The sequence below is a fragment of the Balaenoptera acutorostrata genome, chromosome 4 (genome assembly GCF_949987535.1).
Source record: "Balaenoptera acutorostrata chromosome 4, mBalAcu1.1, whole genome shotgun sequence".
Taxonomy (NCBI): domain Eukaryota; kingdom Metazoa; phylum Chordata; class Mammalia; order Artiodactyla; family Balaenopteridae; genus Balaenoptera; species Balaenoptera acutorostrata.
In genome coordinates, this window is record NC_080067.1 from 142,293,524 (window position 1) to 142,313,412 (window position 19,889).

Sequence of the window (19,889 nt, forward strand, 5' to 3'; positions counted from 1 at the left end):
TGTCTTTGAACTTCATACAAATGGAATCATGCAGAATGCACCCTTTGGTGTGGGCTTCTTTTGCTCAACATTATTTGTGACCTTCATCAGTGAGGTTGCTTGTAACACTAATTCATTCAGTTTCCTTTTTGTATAGTATTCCCTTATATGGATATGCCACAGTTGATTTATACATTTCACTATTGATCTAGTTTTTGACACTTAAAAAGTGTCTTTGTGTCCAATTTCTGTCAAATGAAACTCTGCCCTATGTCTAGTGAAGATGACATTCAGTTTGGATAACACCCAAATTGCCACTCATGCCCTGTTTTTTTGTTTGTTTGTTTTTTAATCTTCCTACAGACCAAGTTGTTACATTTTAAAAGCTTAAAAGTTTAGAAGTTGAAAAAGTGCCCCAACACTCAGCCCCTGGCATGGGATAAAGAGTATCTGGAAAGAAATCAGAAAGACTGAGTGATGTGAGAAGGTGTGAAAAGAGACCACATAATCAATTTGAGGATCTTATGTTTGAAAGGGACCCTGGAAAGGAAACATCCTCCTTTTACTGGATAAGGAAACTGAAGCCCAGAGAAAGAGGAACTTACCCAAGGTCAAGCAGTTAAAAAGCAGCTCAACAGGAACCTTGGAACCTTGGTAACTCCTGGTCAACTTCTTCTACAACATATTGCACTCTCTACATTTTTAGACCTTAAACTGTAAATTCCAGAATGTGTCAACCTAAGAAGTCAAATGTGAATGAGGAGAACCCATTTTAATGATCTGAATTCTATCTCAATAAAGAATTCATAAATACCTCTCACATTGGTCAACTTGCCTCTGCACCAGCCCAAGCTGCCACCACCTCCTGCCTGACTCCTGGCTAAGCTTCTTTTTTTTTTTTTTTTTTTTAATTTTTATTTATTTATTTATTTTTGGCTGTGTTGGGTCTTCGTTTCTGTGCGAGGGCTTTCTCTAGTTGCGGCAAGCAGGGGCCACTCTTCATCGTGGTGCACGGGCCTCTCACTATCGTGGCCTCTCTTGTTGCGGAGCACAGGCTCCAGATGCACAGGCTCAGTAATTGTGGCTCACGGGCCCAGTTGCTCCGTGGCATGTGGGATCTTCCCAGACCAGGGCTCGAACCCGTGTCCCCTGCATTGGCAGGTGGATTCTCAACCACTGCGCCACCAGGGAAGTCCTCCATCACTGTTCTGACTCTACATTTACTTGTGGGGTCTGTCCTTTGATTCAGACTTGTTTCCAGATACCATGAAGGGTGGGTCACACCTGTTTATGTTCACAGTACAGTTAAGTCCTCAGTAAATATCTGTTAGGTGAACAAATATATGAATGGTTGCTTTCTAGTAATTTCTGTTTCATTATTTGCATTTTATAGCCTATCAAGGACAAGCCTGCTGCATTTATTGAAATTTTATAAATATGTAACACTCAATATTTATTTAGATATTGACTATAATCAACTCAGATGAAAATACAGAGGACACGCTAATTACATTCTCAGATAAAAATAGTTGGGAGGGCAACAGGGTAGAAAAGTCAAGATTGCAAAAGTTCACAATGGCAAATACATAAATGTAAGGTCTTTTACTGGAAACCAAACAGTCAACTCCACAGTGTACACTGGACACGACAGCTTGTCCGATTCTGAAGTCTGAAGCTGCGTAAGCATGGTCCCTGAATTAAAGAGCCAGTGGAAATATAAAATGTGGGTGTGACCTTACCATATGCTCACATCCGGTGTGAAATTACAGTGTCCAAATCAGTACCCTTTCCCCAGGATAAGACCTGATCACTGTGGAGCTACCAGACTTAAAACAACAAATGATGAATTTAGCCTGGTTCTTGCTGTTGAACAAAAGATTTTTTTTAAATTGCTATGAGTTTTACAGGAACTTCTAAATATGATTTGGTGAAACATTTTCCCTCCCCAGAAGATGGTCTGGGCACTTTTCTCCGTATATTTTGACTTCACCGAGAACGGTGCCATATGCATGCACTGAAAACACTATCAAACCCCCTTGTGAGCACACTTACCTCCACAACCACCCCTAGACGTCTCAGGGGTCTTTACCTACCCTACCCGGTTACCTCCACAACCACCCCTAGACGTCTCAGGGGACTTTACCTACCCTACCCGGTTACCTCCACAACCACCCCTAGACGTCTCAGGGGACTTTACCTACCCTACCCGGTTACCTCCACAACCACCCCTAGACGTCTCAGGGGTCTTTACCTACCCTACCCGGTTACCTCCACAACCACCCCTAGACGTCTCAGGGGTCTTTACCTACCCTAACCGGGCTAGTCCTCCTACCTGACAGTCACCAAGATGCCATCTAGTCATCTCCTGGTGGCCTTCTCCAAAACTGATGCCAGCCACCGGTTTATACAGACCCTAGTCCATAGACGTCCAAGCCATCATTTATTGCACTGAATTGCCATCTTGATTGATGGAAATACAAAACAAAAAAGACAATGTTTAAAAGATATTATGAACACTTAATCTTTCATATAAGCAGTAATATAATGCCTGCCTGAAATGCCACTCTTGTTCTATGCATGGATTTAATTAATATCATCTCCACTTGACTGGAATGGAGAGGCGTTTTCGAAGCTGTGCTATTAACTATGTCATGAAGGTTGTTATAGCTTAAGTTTGGGCACCCCATTTCGCCCGGCCCCCTAAAAAGACCAAGTCGATTGTATAGAGGGACTTGCATATTTAATCCTGACCAGGCTCCATGGAGAGAAAACTTTGTTCACGCTGTTCTTTCCCTGTTTTAGATATTCCTCATTGTCTTGGACATGGCTAATTTCCTTTCCTCTGTATCCCACAGTTTGGATAAAATAGACAAACCCAACCTTGAAAAAAATTGATACTAGAAATAGAACCAGAACAGCAATTTCTGTGATCAGTTTATTTAAAACGTTAAGAATTATGTTCTAATTTTCAATATATGTTCTCCCCAGGCAAAGTTGAGGCGATTCGATTTGGTGCCATTAGATTAGTAAAAAGGAAATTATGTTTCGCCAATGTTTTAGGAGAAGAAGATAGCCTCTTTAAAATCTCTGAAAACAGTAGAAAGGGTGTGGAAAACCAAACCAAAAACCGTGTGGTAGAAATATCTTGGAGTTCTTATTGCTTAATATATATATATATATATATATATATATATATATATATATATATATATATATATATATACACAATGCATTCATTATTCAGAATTGTGTCTATTCTATTCCAATGCCATCCAATTAGGTTTTCTTCCTGACAGGAGTTGGTTCCATCTAATAAATTCACTAAATTCTGTCAACACTTGCAAACTTTTGCTCCATGCTCCCATCACACCCCGTAGGTCCTCAAGCAGAAAAGAGAACATCAACGAAAACGCAGAGCCAAAAATCCTCCTGATAAGAAAAAGAAGTAAAGGTTTGAAGAGTCAGAAAGATTAATATTTTCTCCTCTTTTGTGGATCTGCTCACACCCTCGGGGCCTCATTTTCAAACTGGCTAAAAATGAAAGGATGAAAGAGTCCAGAAATGTGCAGGATAATTAGTCTGGATATACTGCAGCGAGACATTGAAGGTCAATAATTATTGTTGGGTGGAGTGTCCCTTGTTAGATATCGAAGCATGAAGGCCACGTCCATGGTCCAGTGTACATCATAGCATGGAGAGGCACAGAGTGTAGCAAAGAGGATGCATAAGCACCTTGACCAGTTGTCGTCTGCCGGGGTACTTTAACGTTTCATTGAAAATGAACTTCTTTTTGTTGTTAGTGAAGGGATTTCTTCTGACACAAGATGTGTACTGGAGCCATTGATATTTCTCAGTGAGTTCTAGATCTGAACTTTGAACTGAATTCTGAAAGTTCAAACTTGACCCAGTAACTTTGCCCCTTTCCCTTCTCCATGGATTTCCTGTGGTCCTGTTTCTCCACTCCTGTGATGTGTACCACTGTGCATCACCTGACCTCTGTCAGGTGTGCCTCTGTCTCAGATGCCCATCTGCATCCTGCTTTCTAGACTCTCAAGAGGGTGAAAAACAGTTCATGGGGAGAGGAATCAAAGACATATTCCTGTTTTTTATGTCTAAAGCACAGATGTACATACAGTACATAAATTCATATACAGTACATTTGTGGTATTAAAATTTCATGGAGGGGTGCTATGTTTGGGCAGAGTGTTTGTATCCACCCCAAATTCATATGTTGAAATCCTAATCCCCAAAAGTGATGGTATTAGAAGATGGGGACTTTGGGAGATGAACAGGTCAGGAGGGTGGAGCCCACATGAATGGGATTAGGGCCCCTATAAAAGAGACCTCAGAGAGCTCCCTTGTCCCTTCTGCCTTATGAGAACATTACAAGAAGACAGCATTTATGAACCAGGTGAGTGGTCCCTCACCACCCCTATCCTGGCACCCTGATCTGGGACTTTCAACCTCCAGACTGTGAACAATTAATGTCCGCTGTTTATAAGCCAACACGTCTAGGGCATTTGGTTATAGCAGCTGAATGGTCTAAAACAAGGAGTGAGATTAGTTTAATAAAAATGTCTAAAAAGTTTCCTTAGAGGGACAATAATAATAACTTTAAAAATTGTGAAACACTGGCCTGGACTAAAAGCTGGTTGAGGAAGGGAAGCTTGCCTTTTCTTTCATATTTTAGGAAAATGATATAATTTCATTAAATAAAATTTTGAAAAGCAAAGAAAGGGGACACTCCTCAACCTATCACTCTAGACTTGCTTTCTACCTCCAGTAATTTGTGCACAATTGTACATAGTTAGGCTCACCAAACACAGGGTCCACATGCATTTTTTTCCATTTATTTTTTAATACAATTTTTAAAGGTTACACTCCATTCACATTTACTCTGTTATTACAAAATACTGGCTCTATTTCCCATGTCGTACAAGACATCCTATTGTAGCCTATCTTACACTCAGTAGTTTCTACCTCCCAATCCCCCACCCCTATACTGTCCGTCCCTCTTCTCCCCACTGGTAACCACTAGTTTGTTCTCTATATCTGTGAGTCTGCTTCTTTTTTGTTGTACTCACTCCTTTGTTGCATTTTTTAGATTCCACATATAAGTGATATCATACAGTATTTGTCTTTCTCTGTCTGACTTATTTTACTTAGCACAATGCCCTTCAAGTCCATCCACGTTACTGCAAATGGCAAAATTTCATTCTTTTTTATGGCTGAGTAATATTCCATTGTATATAGGTACCTCATCTTCTTTATCCATTCATCTGTTGATGGACACTTAGGTGGCTTCCATAACTTGGCAACTGCAAATAGTGCTGCTATGAACATTGGAGTGCATGGATTTTTTCGAATTAGTGTTTTGGTGTGGTTTTTTTGGATATATACCCAGGAGTGAAATTGCTGGGTCATATGGTAGTTCTGTTTTTAGTTTTTTGAGAAACCTCCATACTGTTTTCCACAGTGCCTGCACCAATTTACATTCCCACCAATAGTGTACAGGGGTTTCCTTTTCTCCGCATCCTTGCCAACATTTGTTATTTGTGTTCTTTTTGATGATCACCATTCTGATTGGTGTGAGGTGATATCTCATTGTGGTTTTGATTTGTATTTCCGTGATGATTAGCAATGTTGAGCGTCTTTTCATGTGCCTGTTGGCCATCTGCATTTCCTCTTTGGAAAAATGTCTATTCAGTTCTTCTGCCTATTTTTTACTCGGGTTGTTTGTTATTTTGATGTTGAGTTGTACAAGCCGTTTACGTATGTTGGATATTAATCCCTTATCGGTCTTGTCATTTTTATATTCTAAGTTGTTTATTTATCTTAATCTTGTAAGCATTTTCATGTCATAACACATCATTATAATCCATGCATGAGAACTCTCCATCTGGCCAAGGAATAATTCCTAGTTTCCTTCTGATCTACCTGGGGTCAAGCAAACTCAAAGAGCAGCACAGAAGGACTCTAAAGACAGCATAATTCTCAAATACATGTGTTTGTAGATCCTTTAAGAAGGTAAACAAGCAGCAGATGTAAAAGGGTGAGCCCTTCTTAGACAGTCTCTGACTGCTGACCATCACCAGACCCCAGAGGACCCAGCAGAGCAGGGTCAGGCCTCCAGTAGGACCTTGACCCAGGAGTCTCCTCCCATTTGGCCTAGCATGAGGGCTTTGTGCCTTCTCTCCTATAATTTCTGATACCAAACATGAGCAACCAGCTCTCAGTAACACATTGGACAATTTATAAACCCCCCGACCCTTCACTTTTTAAATTTCTTTTTTTGTTCAGTTGATTTTTGTTCAACCTTCCCCAAGTCTCCCCATCCTCCTTTATGTTTGCTTTGCATGAACCTCAACCCCACCTTACTAAATGTATTACACTTGTTTATAATTATATGATTGTTCTATGTTTGACTAAGACTGCTCAGAACTTTTAAAAACACCTCAATAGTCCCATAAACAGCAGATACCAATTTAGGACATAGACTGTACAAACCAGCAGGTACAGATTGTGAGTGAGCCCTTCCTCAATCCATTCATTCCCATTTCAAGGAGGTTGACTGGGAGTCTCTTAACCATCCCCCATTTTCCTATGGCTCAATATTTTCATCATGTCCAATTTTATCCTAATTATTAGTAGGATTGCAATGAGCACAGGTGGACATGTAGGGTTTTGCTATTTCCTTTTAGGAAAGGCCTCGGTGTTCTATGACTTGAGGTGACTAATTATGCGGCTCATCACAGGCATTGCTGAATTGCTGGATTACCTATTTGTCTTTGCATCTTTCAAAGTACCTTCTACATCTCCTTATTTCAGTCAATGACCAACATGCAGAGTTTTCAAAGGGCAGGAGTATCTGCGGATGTCTTGAAGAGAGATTTACTTTCACTACTGCTGATGTCACCATGTTTAGGTTTGTGTTGTCTAAGTTTGATGCTGTAATATCTAGTCACTATTAGGAAAGAGTGAGTATCATCTGAAAGGTATTCTTCCCTTTGCCCGCTCCCTGGGATAGACAAGGAGATGGTTTCAGTTTGAGGCAGTCACAGGAGTTCTAAGATTAGGGGATTGCTTCTGGTTTAATAACCTTCTAAAGACCCAAACCATTCTTGGTTTATCCTGAAAGTTCAGATCATTTCTGATCCCTTTGATGAGGGTTGATAGGCTTGAGATCAGCCTGGGAACCTCTGGAGCTCCCCAAAGACAGTCCCAATTCCCAGCCAGCCCATGAATAAGTACCCACACTGGGGCACTTTCCAAGAGAAACTAGTACAGAACCCACCACCAACTTGCCATCCCAGTGGCTACCTGGAAGCAGAGGCCAGAAATGTTGGTGCCGTGGGGCACAGGACTCCTCAGTGATGCACAGCCCAGACAGCTGTGGAATGACTGTATTTGGAATCTGCCAGGCTTATTGCTGCTGTTACAGAAATTTTATCAAAATACCTTCCTCTTCAGGGAATTACACTGAATACAATGCTAGAAGCGGTTAAAAAATATCCTCATTTTTATACCTTATTAAAAATATGATATAGATCCCAAATTGTACCCTCCTTCCTGCACATTGCCACACATTTGTTTACTGTTTATAATAGCAAAGACTTTTGCTCTTCCAGTAGGTTAGTGGACAATGGGGAATGTATAGTCCTCAGCTGTTCTACAAACCATCACCATATTTCCAACCAGGCATTAATTCATGCAGAAGTACCTCAGTCTTAGATGCTTAGAAATTACATAATGCACACACAGCTCTCTTAACTAGGTCAAATGCACTGCTTTCCCATTCTGGACACCAGAGATGAAGGAACACAAATTCAATGCAATAGTCAAAGACCAAGGAATAAGATAACTTAAGACTTCAGGGTTCCAGTTTACACCAGCCTCACTGGAGACTCAATAACTAGCCAACTTGGTGGACAGTACTAAGCTATGTGGATGTCCATGGAGAGAAAGTACTATTTTCCTTTCAGTGTTACTTAATATCATGTTTTTTAAATGCTTAAAATCTAATGTATTAAGTGTTAAGTTTTGAAATGTTAGAAACTTAAAAACTCTACAAAGATTTTATCATAACATTGGACTGAATTCTGTTTTCATGAGGTCAACAGGATTTAGAAGGAAACTACAAAATACAAGTGACATAAAAAGTGTAAAAGTAATTGAATTTTAAAGCAGGAAAAGCAAGTTACAACAAGAAGGGGTCTCAGAGTCAGGTGGTTCCACCTCCACCTGTACAGGTGAGCATCAGAGGTGAGATGACTTGTGAGGTCACACAGGGGTCAAGGTGAATCTCAGAGTTGTTCCCCAGGCCCAGAGCTTCATGTACAGCAAGTGTCCTCAGGCCCAGTCCCTTATTAAGGGGCATTTGTACCCCCTCTTCTCTCAGTTTTGGATATAATCATGACTCTTTCACTCCATCTGAATTCAAGCTTTCCTGTCCATTTCTTTCTATCCATGTTGCACACACCCATCTGTGTCTTTCATCATCCCCATCCCTTCTTCCCTCAGGTATGTTCAAGCTTGATCCCCATCACTTGCTCTGCGGATTTCATTCTTATTATGTGATGTTTCCAGTCCTACATCTTCTCTTTAACTGACATTTCTCTAATTCTCTTCTTTTAATTCTATCCTTCATCTCAATAAAGGTCGCCTTTTCCTATGTTCGCCCTCTTGTATCTTTCGCTTCTCCTCTTGAGTTCCTGTCTCTCTAATATTCCCCATTTTCACATTGGAAGGTCAGGGTAGTGCAGTGTTTGTAGATACCAGCCCTGATTCTAGCACTGAAGAGCAGCATGACCTTGAGTAAATTACTGAGCCTCTCTGTGCCTCAGTTTCTTCATCTGTAAAATGGAGTTAAGAATAGTACTCACCCCATGAGACTGTGGTGAGAACGATAAAGCAAAATCCATGCGAAATGCTCAGTGCAGCTCCCAGTAAGCAGAAACCACTGAGGCACTGTTCGCTATCATCCACAGCTTACATCCTGCATCCGTGCTATTTTTTTTTCACTTTCTCCTATTCTCAGGTTCCAGAAAATTCTCATACACACCATCCATTTATACTGATCCTACTATAAAACTTTGTCCTGAACCTTGCCTTACCATTAAAATATGCCTGCCTGTGATCCATTCTTGAGGAACTGATAGTATAGTTATCTTGTTAATATGAAGAGAACATTTTGACCTAAAGCACTGTCAGATACCAGATTAGTTTCATGTTAGAATCCCTACTACACCTACAACTGAGCCATGTGAACTACGTGGGGAGGGAGATGTGGGACAAGGGGAGACACTTTCCAGCTCCTCACAGGTCACCCACGCCTCTTTGTAGGTAACAGTCCTCCACCTGTAAGTCACCAGTTTCTATGACAACATTGGTGTGTTTGCTTTGCCTCCCTGAAATGATCTTAAGTTTAAGGGCAGATATAGTGGTTAAACCAAATGTTGTTACCTCCTTACAGATGATGCCATAAATAACCACCACCACCATCATCATCATCAACTGAAGTGTTTCAATGTGTTCCAACAGCTACAAAATATACTGTAGACTGGGTGACTTACCCAATAAACATTTATTTCTCACATTTCTGAGAGCTGGGTAGTCCAAGATCAAGATACTGGCAGATTCCGTATCTAGTGATGGTCCTTTTCCTGGTTCACAGACAATGGTCTTCTCACTGTGTCCTCAGATAGTGGAAGGGGTGAGGGGGCTCTCTGAAGTCTCCTATATAAGGGCACTAACACCATTCATGAAGCCCTCACCCTCATAACCTAATTGCCTCCCTAAATGCCGCATTTCCAAATACCATCACATCGGGGATTAGGTTTCCATATATGAATTTGGGGGACACACAAACATCCAGTCTATGGCATTCAGCAATAAAAGGTACCCACACTTTTCAAAAACTAGATGATTCCCATGGAAAGCTTGCATAACACTCTGAAACACAGTATGTTTTCTTTGTGAATCACAGAAGAAAGTACTCTGGCCTCCACTAAGCCTTAGAAAAGCCTAGATTGTCAAGTCAGTCTTGCTCATCTCTGGTTTTGTGACACCATGAAGTAGGAAGCTCCAAAACCACATGATGACAAGTAGCAATTCTGGGCCTTATTTGTAGTGACATTAACATCGGTCAGCCTTCCATCCGGGTCTTTAACATGTGAAAGTGCATTAACACCAGCCATCTGCCATCCACAGCCTTGTGTACAGTAGCTTTAGTAGCCGGGTTGTGGATGTTTCAGCCGTGTAAAATATTGACATCTCGACAGGCATGATTACTGACCTTACTTGACTCAGAAGGTCAGTTAGATGCTCCCATTGAATTCTAAAATGATAGTTTGGTTGTGTATAAGTCCCCAGAAGGAGCTGATTCCACACATAGCATGGTGATTGAAGGTAGGGAGGGAAGTTTGCATCACCTGAGGTCTAATTCAGAGACCTCTACATTGTAGTGGCTCCGTTTTTTAAACTAAGGTTTTATAATTTTTCACAGAGATAAAAGCATAAGCAACTCATTACACAAAAACGTTATTCCAGAGAGTTCACCAAAGTCTACCTAAGGCCCATCTTGCCCAGCAAATTAGATAATAATACATGCCAAACACTTAGTATAGCAAGTGGTACAAAGTCAGAGCCCGATGAATGTCTGATGTTAGCACCACTTCTCTTCCTCCTCTATCCACGTATGTGATGGCATTGCCCAAAGCAAATACTTACGTGTATGTATAATTAGTTGTATGCTTCTTTGACTTTTTACATCATGTTATATCATCATGATATTTACAAAGGCAGCACCATGGACCAACAACATTCTTACCTGGAGGTGGCAGCTCTGTTGTCAAACCCAAGTTCAGGTGTCTGATGCACTGTGAGGTCAAACAAAGCAAAATGTTGGAGTTTATTGCAAGGGCCAAGCAAGGAGTACCAGCGGCTCATGCTCAAAAGACCCCAAACTCCCCCATAGTTTTCAGGGAAGAGTTTTTAAAGGCAAATTTTGGGGGGAGGGCTGCAGGATGCATGACTCTCTTCTGAAGGCTAGTGGTGTGGTAACAGGGTGATGTTTAGGGAATTTTGTGCTCAGCCTGAAGTTGCCACCTTCCACCTGGGTGGGGCCCTTAGTTCCCAGAGAAGAACTCAAAAATTTGTAGCTGATTGTTACGTGTATTCATTGGGGAGGAGCTAGGACTCTGCATTATAGCTGCACTATTGCTCCTTGACTGCTCCTCCTTTGTTTCTTCATTTCCTCACTTTCCTGATTAGTCCATTTGAATCTGCCCTTTGGAACTCAGGAAGGGCTTTTATACCCAGGAGGGTCCTGCAGGGTCCTGGTCAGTTTCAGCTGCAGTTAAAATTGGTTCATTCCCACTTATTATGTACCAAGCTCTATGATAGGCCCGTTTAAAGAATTACTCACTTAAATTAGCTTATGGCTTTTAATTGTAAAAGAAAGAGAGAACTTTAGACTAAAACTTTGCCTGAGATTAAATCAGGCTGGTGCTTCCTCTAAGAAACAGCACCTGTACTGTGATACCCTTGTGAAATAAAATTCATATTTTATGGCAAGACAAGAAGAATTTAAACATAAAAATTCTTCTCTGCCCTTTGGCCTCCCCGCTTCCCCCCGCTGTGCACCGTGTATCTGCATTATGCATCGACCTGAGGCAGGAGACAGATGGGGCCCAGGATGAACAGCTGAAGTTTGTCCCCTATGGACAGATACTCCAACATGAAGATAACAGGAGGGTAACAGGAGAGGCTGAGCTCTGCCCAGATGAAAGTTAGAGACCACATATTTCTCATCCTTGAGGTCAAGGAGAACTTCCTAACTATACATGCACAGAAAAGCTCCTTGGAGGTCAAAAGGGGAGCAATGTCAACCTACTCATAGGCCTCTTCGCTGGAATCCATCTTGGCTAAGAGATGCGCACGCACACATGGGAGGATCCTGAGATATACCAAATACGGACTCAGAACCAGGCAAAGCAAGATGATCGGCCAAAGGAAACCCAGAAGAAATGCCCCATATAAGTGATTCAAGCTACCACAAGGGTGCAACTCTCTCTCTGAGTCTCCTCTTGTGTCTATCCACACATACTCTTTTTCCTCCTAATAAACACTTTACTTGTTTCACTGCTTTCCATCTTTGTGGGAATTCATTTCTGAAAATCCAAAGGGCCAAGACCTTGCCACTGGCCACTGGTCTAGTGGCCAGGATTCAGTGCTCTCACTGCCTCAGCCTGACTTCAATCTCTGGCCAGGAACCGAAATCCTGCTTCAAGCCACTGCAGGCCAAGGCCACTAGAGATCAGACCAAACCTCCCCTATTGGCAGGAATACCTGCTCAACCATAGACAGCAACATTCTCCCAGCACCAACAAGACAACTCCTTAAAATATAGCATTCCTTCTAGATCTCGTAAGGGGTCACATGACCCACCATGATGAGGCTTAGATCTGGATGGTGTAAACTATCAATAATACATCATTTGATGTACAGCTCTCTGCCTCAAAAGACTTATATGACTGTGCCTTGATTTCTAACTGGTGGAACAGTTCTCAGAGCTTTCTGAGATGCTCTTCCTGGGCATGCTCTTCGAGCCAAATTCTCAAATTTGGCTTGAATAAAATTTTCTGATTCTTTCTTAAATCGACTGATTAATTTTTTGTTGACACCCTCTAAAAAGAGGGCTACACATGGATGCTGAATAGAGCAGCCAAAACTCCTCAAGCTCTACAGAATCTCTCTTCTTCATCAGAGCTGCAGAAGGGGAAATGCACACAGGAAGCACACATTTGACTCAGACACAGGCCCAAATGCAGTGCCACTCAGGAGCATTTAACTCGTCTGAAGGCCCCCTAATTACATGAAATTATCATCCCCATTAAATTCCTGGCACTGCCATTAAATATCATTAGGGCTAAATCAGTTCTCTGATCACATCCTGAAAGAGTGGATTTCCCGAATAAGCACCTCCCAATTAAGAAAGGAGTCCTAGGTCTTAAAGTGTAAAGGACAGTTCCTCAGTAGTCACTTAATTACCATATCTGCAAAGCTTCCACCAGGCTGAGCACCAATAGTTTGCAAAGCAATGGAATGAATCCAGCAGACCGGCAGAGGGCCTGGGGGTAGGGTGCGGGGAATTCACAGTGATGGGTCAGGGTAACGAGCTCTTCAAGAAACAACCTGAGCTCACAGGGTAGTTCTCTTTGTTCTAAATCCTCTTTACAGAAACTTCTCCCATACACAGGTAACACTTAATCCTGAGGCATCTTCATATGCCACTTTCTGAATCAGTACAAAGTCTAAACTCAGCCCCTAGATTTCCTATCAGTCTTAACCCTCGACAAATATTCTGTATTGTTTTCTCCAAGCAGGGAATTCCTTGGGTGCCTATTACTAATTTCTACACATAGGCATAGTTCCTATACTTCTCTGCATTAGCATGGTATCTTACATATAGGAAGCACTCAATACTTTTTAGGAGTGATCAAATTATGAAGTGGAACTTGAGATTCTAAACCTGCAGATTTAAGAAATATAAAAGCTAAGTCCCTTTCTAGAGTGGCTTTACACCAAGGTGATCCTTGGAATGCCAAAAAGTAAAAGGAACTTTTTGGCAAAACTACAGAAGCCTGTTATGAAACAGCTTATTATAATACAGGCTTGGATTTACACGAGTCTAATAATATCTCCCTAAACAGAATTACTAGTAAAAGCCTAATATAATACAACTAGCTTAAAACTCCTGGGTATCCTACAGGCAAATCAAACTCAAGTTTCTATACCAGGTCACTTTATTTTTCCTTTCAATCTTGTGTCTACTCTTTATTTCCAGCCTCTGTTGATTGAATCACCATTTACCCAGAGTTCCAATGCCAGAAACCTTAATTCCTGTCATTTTTTCACCTACCACTTTCCTGGTTCCTCCCAACTCCCCTCATCTCCCACTCCATCTCTTCCCACACGTGGACACGTTGGCCAATAGTTGTGTGACCACGCAGGACCCTATGGGGTCTTCCCCGGACAGGCCTTCCCCCATATCCTCTGCTTTAGCTCCTCTCTGAAGTACCTAGATAACAGTATTTGATGCACATTTCCTGAGTTGTTTTACAGATGGGAAAACCCCCCACCAAATGGAAGACGTTAACTACTTGATGACCATGAGCACATGGGCCCAGGCCTCCTGGAGCCTAAGGACTGATGATGTTAACCCCTGTGACACCACCCTGTTCCCTCACCATCAGCCAATCAGAGGACTGTGCACGTGCTGATCACATACCCTGCGACACCCCTCCCTCACCTGGCTTTTGAAAATGCTTTGCTGAAACCCTTCCCGGAGCTCGGGGCTTTTTAGGGCATGAGCCACTTCATCTCCTGGCATGGCCCTGAAATAAATCTTTCTCCGCTCCAAACTGACTTTTCAGTTCGTTTGGCCTCACTGTGTGTCGGGCACACAAACTTGTGTTAACAGTTGCTCTCATTACCGCTTCAGAAATTTCCTTCAAGTGCATCCCATCTTTTCCATTCCCACCACCATCTCCGTTTCGAACAAAACTATCTTTCACCCAGACAACTCCCAACAGCCCTGCTTGCCTCCATCTTTCCCTGAACAAATCATCCTCCCCACTACTGCCAGAATAATCTTCCTCAATGAAAAACAAACTAAGCTAAAACAACCTGATCACGTTACTCTCTTGAGCTAAAATCAATCAATCAATCAATTATTCCAGTGCCTACAAGAAAAACTCCACACTACTTAAATTGTCACCAAAGCTCTTGGCAATCCTACCCAGACAAGCTCTGATGCGTGTCTCATCCTGCCAGGGGCCGGGCAGCTCATTCTCTCCACGGTGGTGCCTTGATCCTGTTTAGGGAGGCCTGACTCCACATCACCTGTGCAATAAGCAGATGCTTTTCTCGCATCTTCTTTTAATTTCAGTGGGAAACTTTTTCCAGACATATTTGTAACATGACGTTCCGTTTCCCTTATTTATGCATATTTTTAATGGGACTTCTGTTGCTCTGTGTGGCTTTTTTCCTGATGGCTCACTCTTAAGCAATCAAAGAAGTCTCCAGACCTGACCTTTGATGGCAGACAGGGTGTGCGTGTTACTTTTGGCCTCACTTCCTGCTCACTTGCCCACTTGTGTCCTGGACAAATTCCCTTTTTGGATGTGTAGCAAAAGTGCAGGATTGGCATACACAACTCCTGGCCCAATCCTCATCCCCTCAGATTTTCCTGTCTTCTCTGTGTTTAAGTCAAATGTATTGAGGTTCAATTTACATACCATTACACACATTTTAAATGTAAAGTCTGATGAGTTTGGACTAAGGTATAGCCTCACAAAATCCCTATCTTAATTAAAATATAGAACACTTTCACAGTCCTGGAAAGTTTTCCCTGCACTCAATCCTTCCCGTTCCCCACCCCAGGCAACCACTCATCCACCTTCTATCAGAGTTTTGTCCCTTCTAGAACATCATCTGAATGAAGTCACACAAAATGCAATCTTTTGTACCTGGTTTTCTTTATTCAGCATGTTTTTTGAAATTCATCTATGTGACTATGTACACTGGCAGTTTAATCCTTTTGTTACAGAGAAGCATTTCAATGTAGGGATTGTTTATCTATTCACCTGTTGATAGACATTGGGATGCTTCCAGTTTGAAGGGACTAGGAAATACGTATTTTCTAAAAAGAGAAAAATAGAGCATGGGATCATATGATATTTTGAATTTAAATGAAGAAGTGCAGGATTTTTACTTGATTTTATTTTTTATCTCTGTCCTGAAAAATCTGGTCTCCTAACGTCATTACCAACATTATTTCCTTACCCTAAAATGTGTCTACCTGTATATCGATACAGTTGTTTTGACATTACAATACCGGTATTATTATCAAAAATAAAACTGTAGAATGTAGTTAAAATTTTTTAATGCTCATTACACATGTGTAATGTGCGTACAGGTAAATTTCTATGCTATCATATAAAATAATTTTTTTCTATGTGATTTATTTTCAACCACCTGACACAGAATTAGGATCATCTGTGTCTCTAAATTTTTTTAATTTTATTTTATTTTTACTCTGTAATGTTTAATAACATAGAACATTCACTTGGTTCCAAAGTCAAATCTATATATCAAGGCCTATTCAGAAAGGTCTAGTGTCCATCTTCGTCCCTACCTTATTTCCCCGTATCATTCTATTTTTTCCTATAAAAAAATATAAGCACATGTGAACCTCTCTTGGTACTTCTCTTCCTTTCTTATACAAAATACTAACTGCATTCTCCATCCTAACACTCTAAAAGAAGCAGTATGTCTTTCTCATTTCTTTTTACAGCTGCTTCATTTATGGATATACAGTATTACAGTTTGTTCAATCAACCCACTGGTGGACATCTGGGTTGTTTCCAGGCTTTTGCAATTATCAACCATGCTTCAGTAAAAAAATCTAGTGCAAATATCATTTTAGATGATGCCAGTATCTTTGGGGTTGTCTTCCTGATATGGTACTGCTGGCTCCAAGGGTGAATCCACAAGTCTTTCTCTAGCTATTGCCAAATTTCCCTCTTTGAGTGTTGTGTCATGTTCCCACCCAATGGGGTGAGAAGTGGCACTTGCTCCCGTGGCCTCACCCTCAGAGTATGTTGTCATACTTTTCGATGTTTACTAATCTCATAGTTGAGAAATGGCATCTCGGTGTAGTTCGAATTTGCATTTCAAACGGTTACCCTTTTAATTTGCAACCAAACCATTGTCTTCCCTTGATCGTTCCATCCACAGCAGGCAGATTATTTCTCATTACCTGTTAGCCCCAGTCACCCTTTGATGGTAGTAAATTCAGTCCTCCTCCAGAACTCTCCACTCCCTCTGTCAGGGCTGCACCCTGGGTGAAATTTCACCATGCAGTTCAAGATATCTCTCCCTTCCACGATAGAACCAAGCCCGCCTCAAAACCAGTTTTCCTGTATAGAGAACAAACTAATGGTTACCAGTGGGGATGGGGGGAGGGGCAATATAAGAGTAGGGAAGTGAGAGGTACAGACTATTGGGTGTAAGATAGGCTCAAGGATGTATTGTACAATGTGGGGAACATAGCCAATAATTTGTAAAACTGTAAATGGAAAGTAACCTTTAAAATTGTATAAAAAACAAAAAAGACGTATTAAAAGAAAAATTGTTAAAAAAACCCCAAAAACAGTTATCCTGGAGTAACAATATCCTGGGATGGAAGTAATTTAAAAGGCAACAGATACAGTTCTTTGAAACTCTCCAGAAACATATTTTTCAGTACTTAATACATGTCATCACTTTCACACTGTATCTTTGATTCTCCCTCCCTTTCTCAGAAGATGCCATTATAATGGACTCAGCTATTACGGAAACAAGTTGTTAAAATAGAACAGATTATGGTATTCAACAATCCCAATACCTAGGTCTAGGCCCTAGGTTGGTAAGCTCTGAAGGATAAAAGCCAGGCTTATCATCTATGTTAGCTCTGCTTGCAACGACATCTCCTAGCTACATTCTTCTGTCATCCATAGACTCAGATTTGGAGGGAAAAATAAAGATAAAAATAAGCCATGGAAAAATTCACTGCAACTCAGGTCATGGTATCAGAACGAGAGTCATTGTGAGTGAGGATTTTACCAAAGCATCACTGTGAAATAAAAGTCAATCTCTCCCGATTTCTCCGGCCATCTCTTTCTGGGAAGCTCTGTCCACGTGGCATGGATCTCCTCGGGAGGAGGACCAAGTCCTGGAAACCCCGTGGAGCTGTCCAGGCACTGACAGGAATTGACCAGGCTGAGCTGATCTCCAAGGACCTCCCCCAAATCCCTCCACCAGGCCAGGGCTTTTGTTCACCGCTGTCTCATGCTGTCCTCTCGAGAGGTTTAGGCTCTGGAGCCAAAACCCTCACCCTTTCCACAAACAGGCTTTGTAATATTTTAGCGTAATTGCACCAAGCATGTTGGGAAATGAAATAGCAGCCCACACCCAGTGGTCTACTTAAAATGTCAGCAAGAAAGGCAAAAATTCACTCCCAGGGTGGCAAAGAGCCATTCCAATTCTCAGAGACCGGGCTCAGACATCTTCTAAGAATAAACAGAAACATCCACAGAGGGCAGCGGGACTGATGTAGGTTATTCAGTCAAAATGGACACACTGGTTTCCAGAGTTTGGAGGTCTAACCTCATGTGTGCTTTGGTTGAGAGAAGCAAAAAAGCAGGGGAGGGAAACGGCAATGGGGTCCACATTTAGACCCAGATTACCAGGCAGAGAAGTGCAACCATAAAAACTCAGAATCAGACAGCGGGTTGGCAGTGAATGACTTTTTTTCCCATTAAGTAGTTTGTGGGCAGGGGCAGACCTCCAAATACTCTGTGGCAGTGCCACTGAGCAAAGAATGGTTTGCACCTTGATTGGTTAAGACCAACAATGACACACTCTCACCCTCCTTCCATGCAGAAACACTTGCACTGAAATGATTTTTAGGTCGATGAGCTGAGACCTTTTATGGTAGAATTATTGCATATGAGAGGTTAAGCTAGAAAGTATGCACAGACTTGGTATTACTGATCAGCATGTTCTCATCTGAGGTTTGGCACAAGCCAGCAGGACATTTATGGCCTCAGCAGCCATCACCAAACCCCAAAGGTCATTATCAGTTCCAACTATTTGCCTTAATTAGGACATTCTGATAGTGGTTCCTCATAGTGGTAAAGTGGTAACCCCTGTGGTCAGCTCTATTTGGTGTTATAAGTCATACAAGATAAATACCAGAGGAGATGGTTAATACCTGGGTTGATGACAAATGTGCCAAAGAATCACATTTGTTGTTAGTAAGTACAGGTAAGAATCAGATCACGTTATCTTGAGGGTAATGACTTCAAACCTTTACAGGTGGGGCTTCCCTGGTGGCACAGTGGTTAAGAATCCGCCTGCCAATGCAGGGGACATGGGTTCGAGCCCTGGTCTGGGAAGATCCCACATGCCACGGAGAAACTAAGCCCATGTGCCACAACTACTGAGCCTGCACTCTAGAGCCCACAAGCCACAACTACTGAAGCCCACGCACCTAGATCCTGTGCTCCGCAACAAGAGAAGCCACTGCAATGAGAAGCCTGTGCACCACAACAAAGAGTAGCCCCCGCTCGCCTTAACTAGAGAAAGACTGCACACAGCAACGAAGACCCAATGCAGCCAAAAATAAAATTAATTAATTAATTTTTAAAAAACCTTTACAGGTAAGAATAGGGGCTTGATGTGTCCTGACACTCATGTAGACAGACTGTACAAGAGTGCCTTTCAAACCTTAATATGTGTGCAAATCAGCCAGGGATCTTGTTAAAATGCAAATTCTAATGCAGCAGGTCTGGAGCTGAACCTCAGATTCTGCATTTCTAACAAGCTACCAGGGTATGCAGATGCGTAAGGATATAGATGGTCCATTGGGACACCCTTTGAGTAGCAAGACTGTAAAAAAGATGAAACACAGAACTCAAGGATGATAATAATTGTTCCCCCTTCAAAGTGGTTTTGGAAATATGTATTCCAAAATTGTAGCCACTGCTTAAAATAGTTTTTAAAATTTCTCTTTTAAAGTTGCTTTAGAGACAATTTTGTAATGTATTCTAAAGTCAATTCTACTATTTTAAAGTTAATCCTTTGTTTTGACGTAGGAAGACAATGCATTATTGGTTCATTCAACTCATCCATCAGTCTTGGCATCAAAAATCCATGAATTCGAGAGATGGGCCTTTGAGTTTACAGGCAAGTAAACAGATTTCAAAGCTGTGTGGAGCAATGGTAGCTTTTCTGAAGGGTCCTATAATGATTTAAAAACTAAAGTCAGATTTGTTGGTTACATGAAAAGATGCTCAACACTGTTA

General features: G+C 41.5%; 2 long non-coding RNA genes across 2 annotated transcripts in view; both read right to left on the bottom strand.

Annotated features, from left to right (window-relative positions):
• LOC130708131 (uncharacterized) overlaps positions 1–14,888 on the bottom strand; it is a 79,140-nt gene extending 64,252 nt beyond the window's left edge. The window contains exon 1 of the long non-coding RNA XR_009008204.1: positions 14,780–14,888. This is a non-coding gene — a long non-coding RNA (uncharacterized LOC130708131). The remainder of the gene's footprint in view (positions 1–14,779) is intronic.
• A 1,765-nt stretch (positions 14,889–16,653) lies between these two features.
• LOC130708130 (uncharacterized) overlaps positions 16,654–19,889 on the bottom strand; it is a 36,945-nt gene continuing 33,709 nt past the window's right edge. The window contains exon 3 of the long non-coding RNA XR_009008203.1: positions 16,654–16,961. This is a non-coding gene — a long non-coding RNA (uncharacterized LOC130708130). The remainder of the gene's footprint in view (positions 16,962–19,889) is intronic.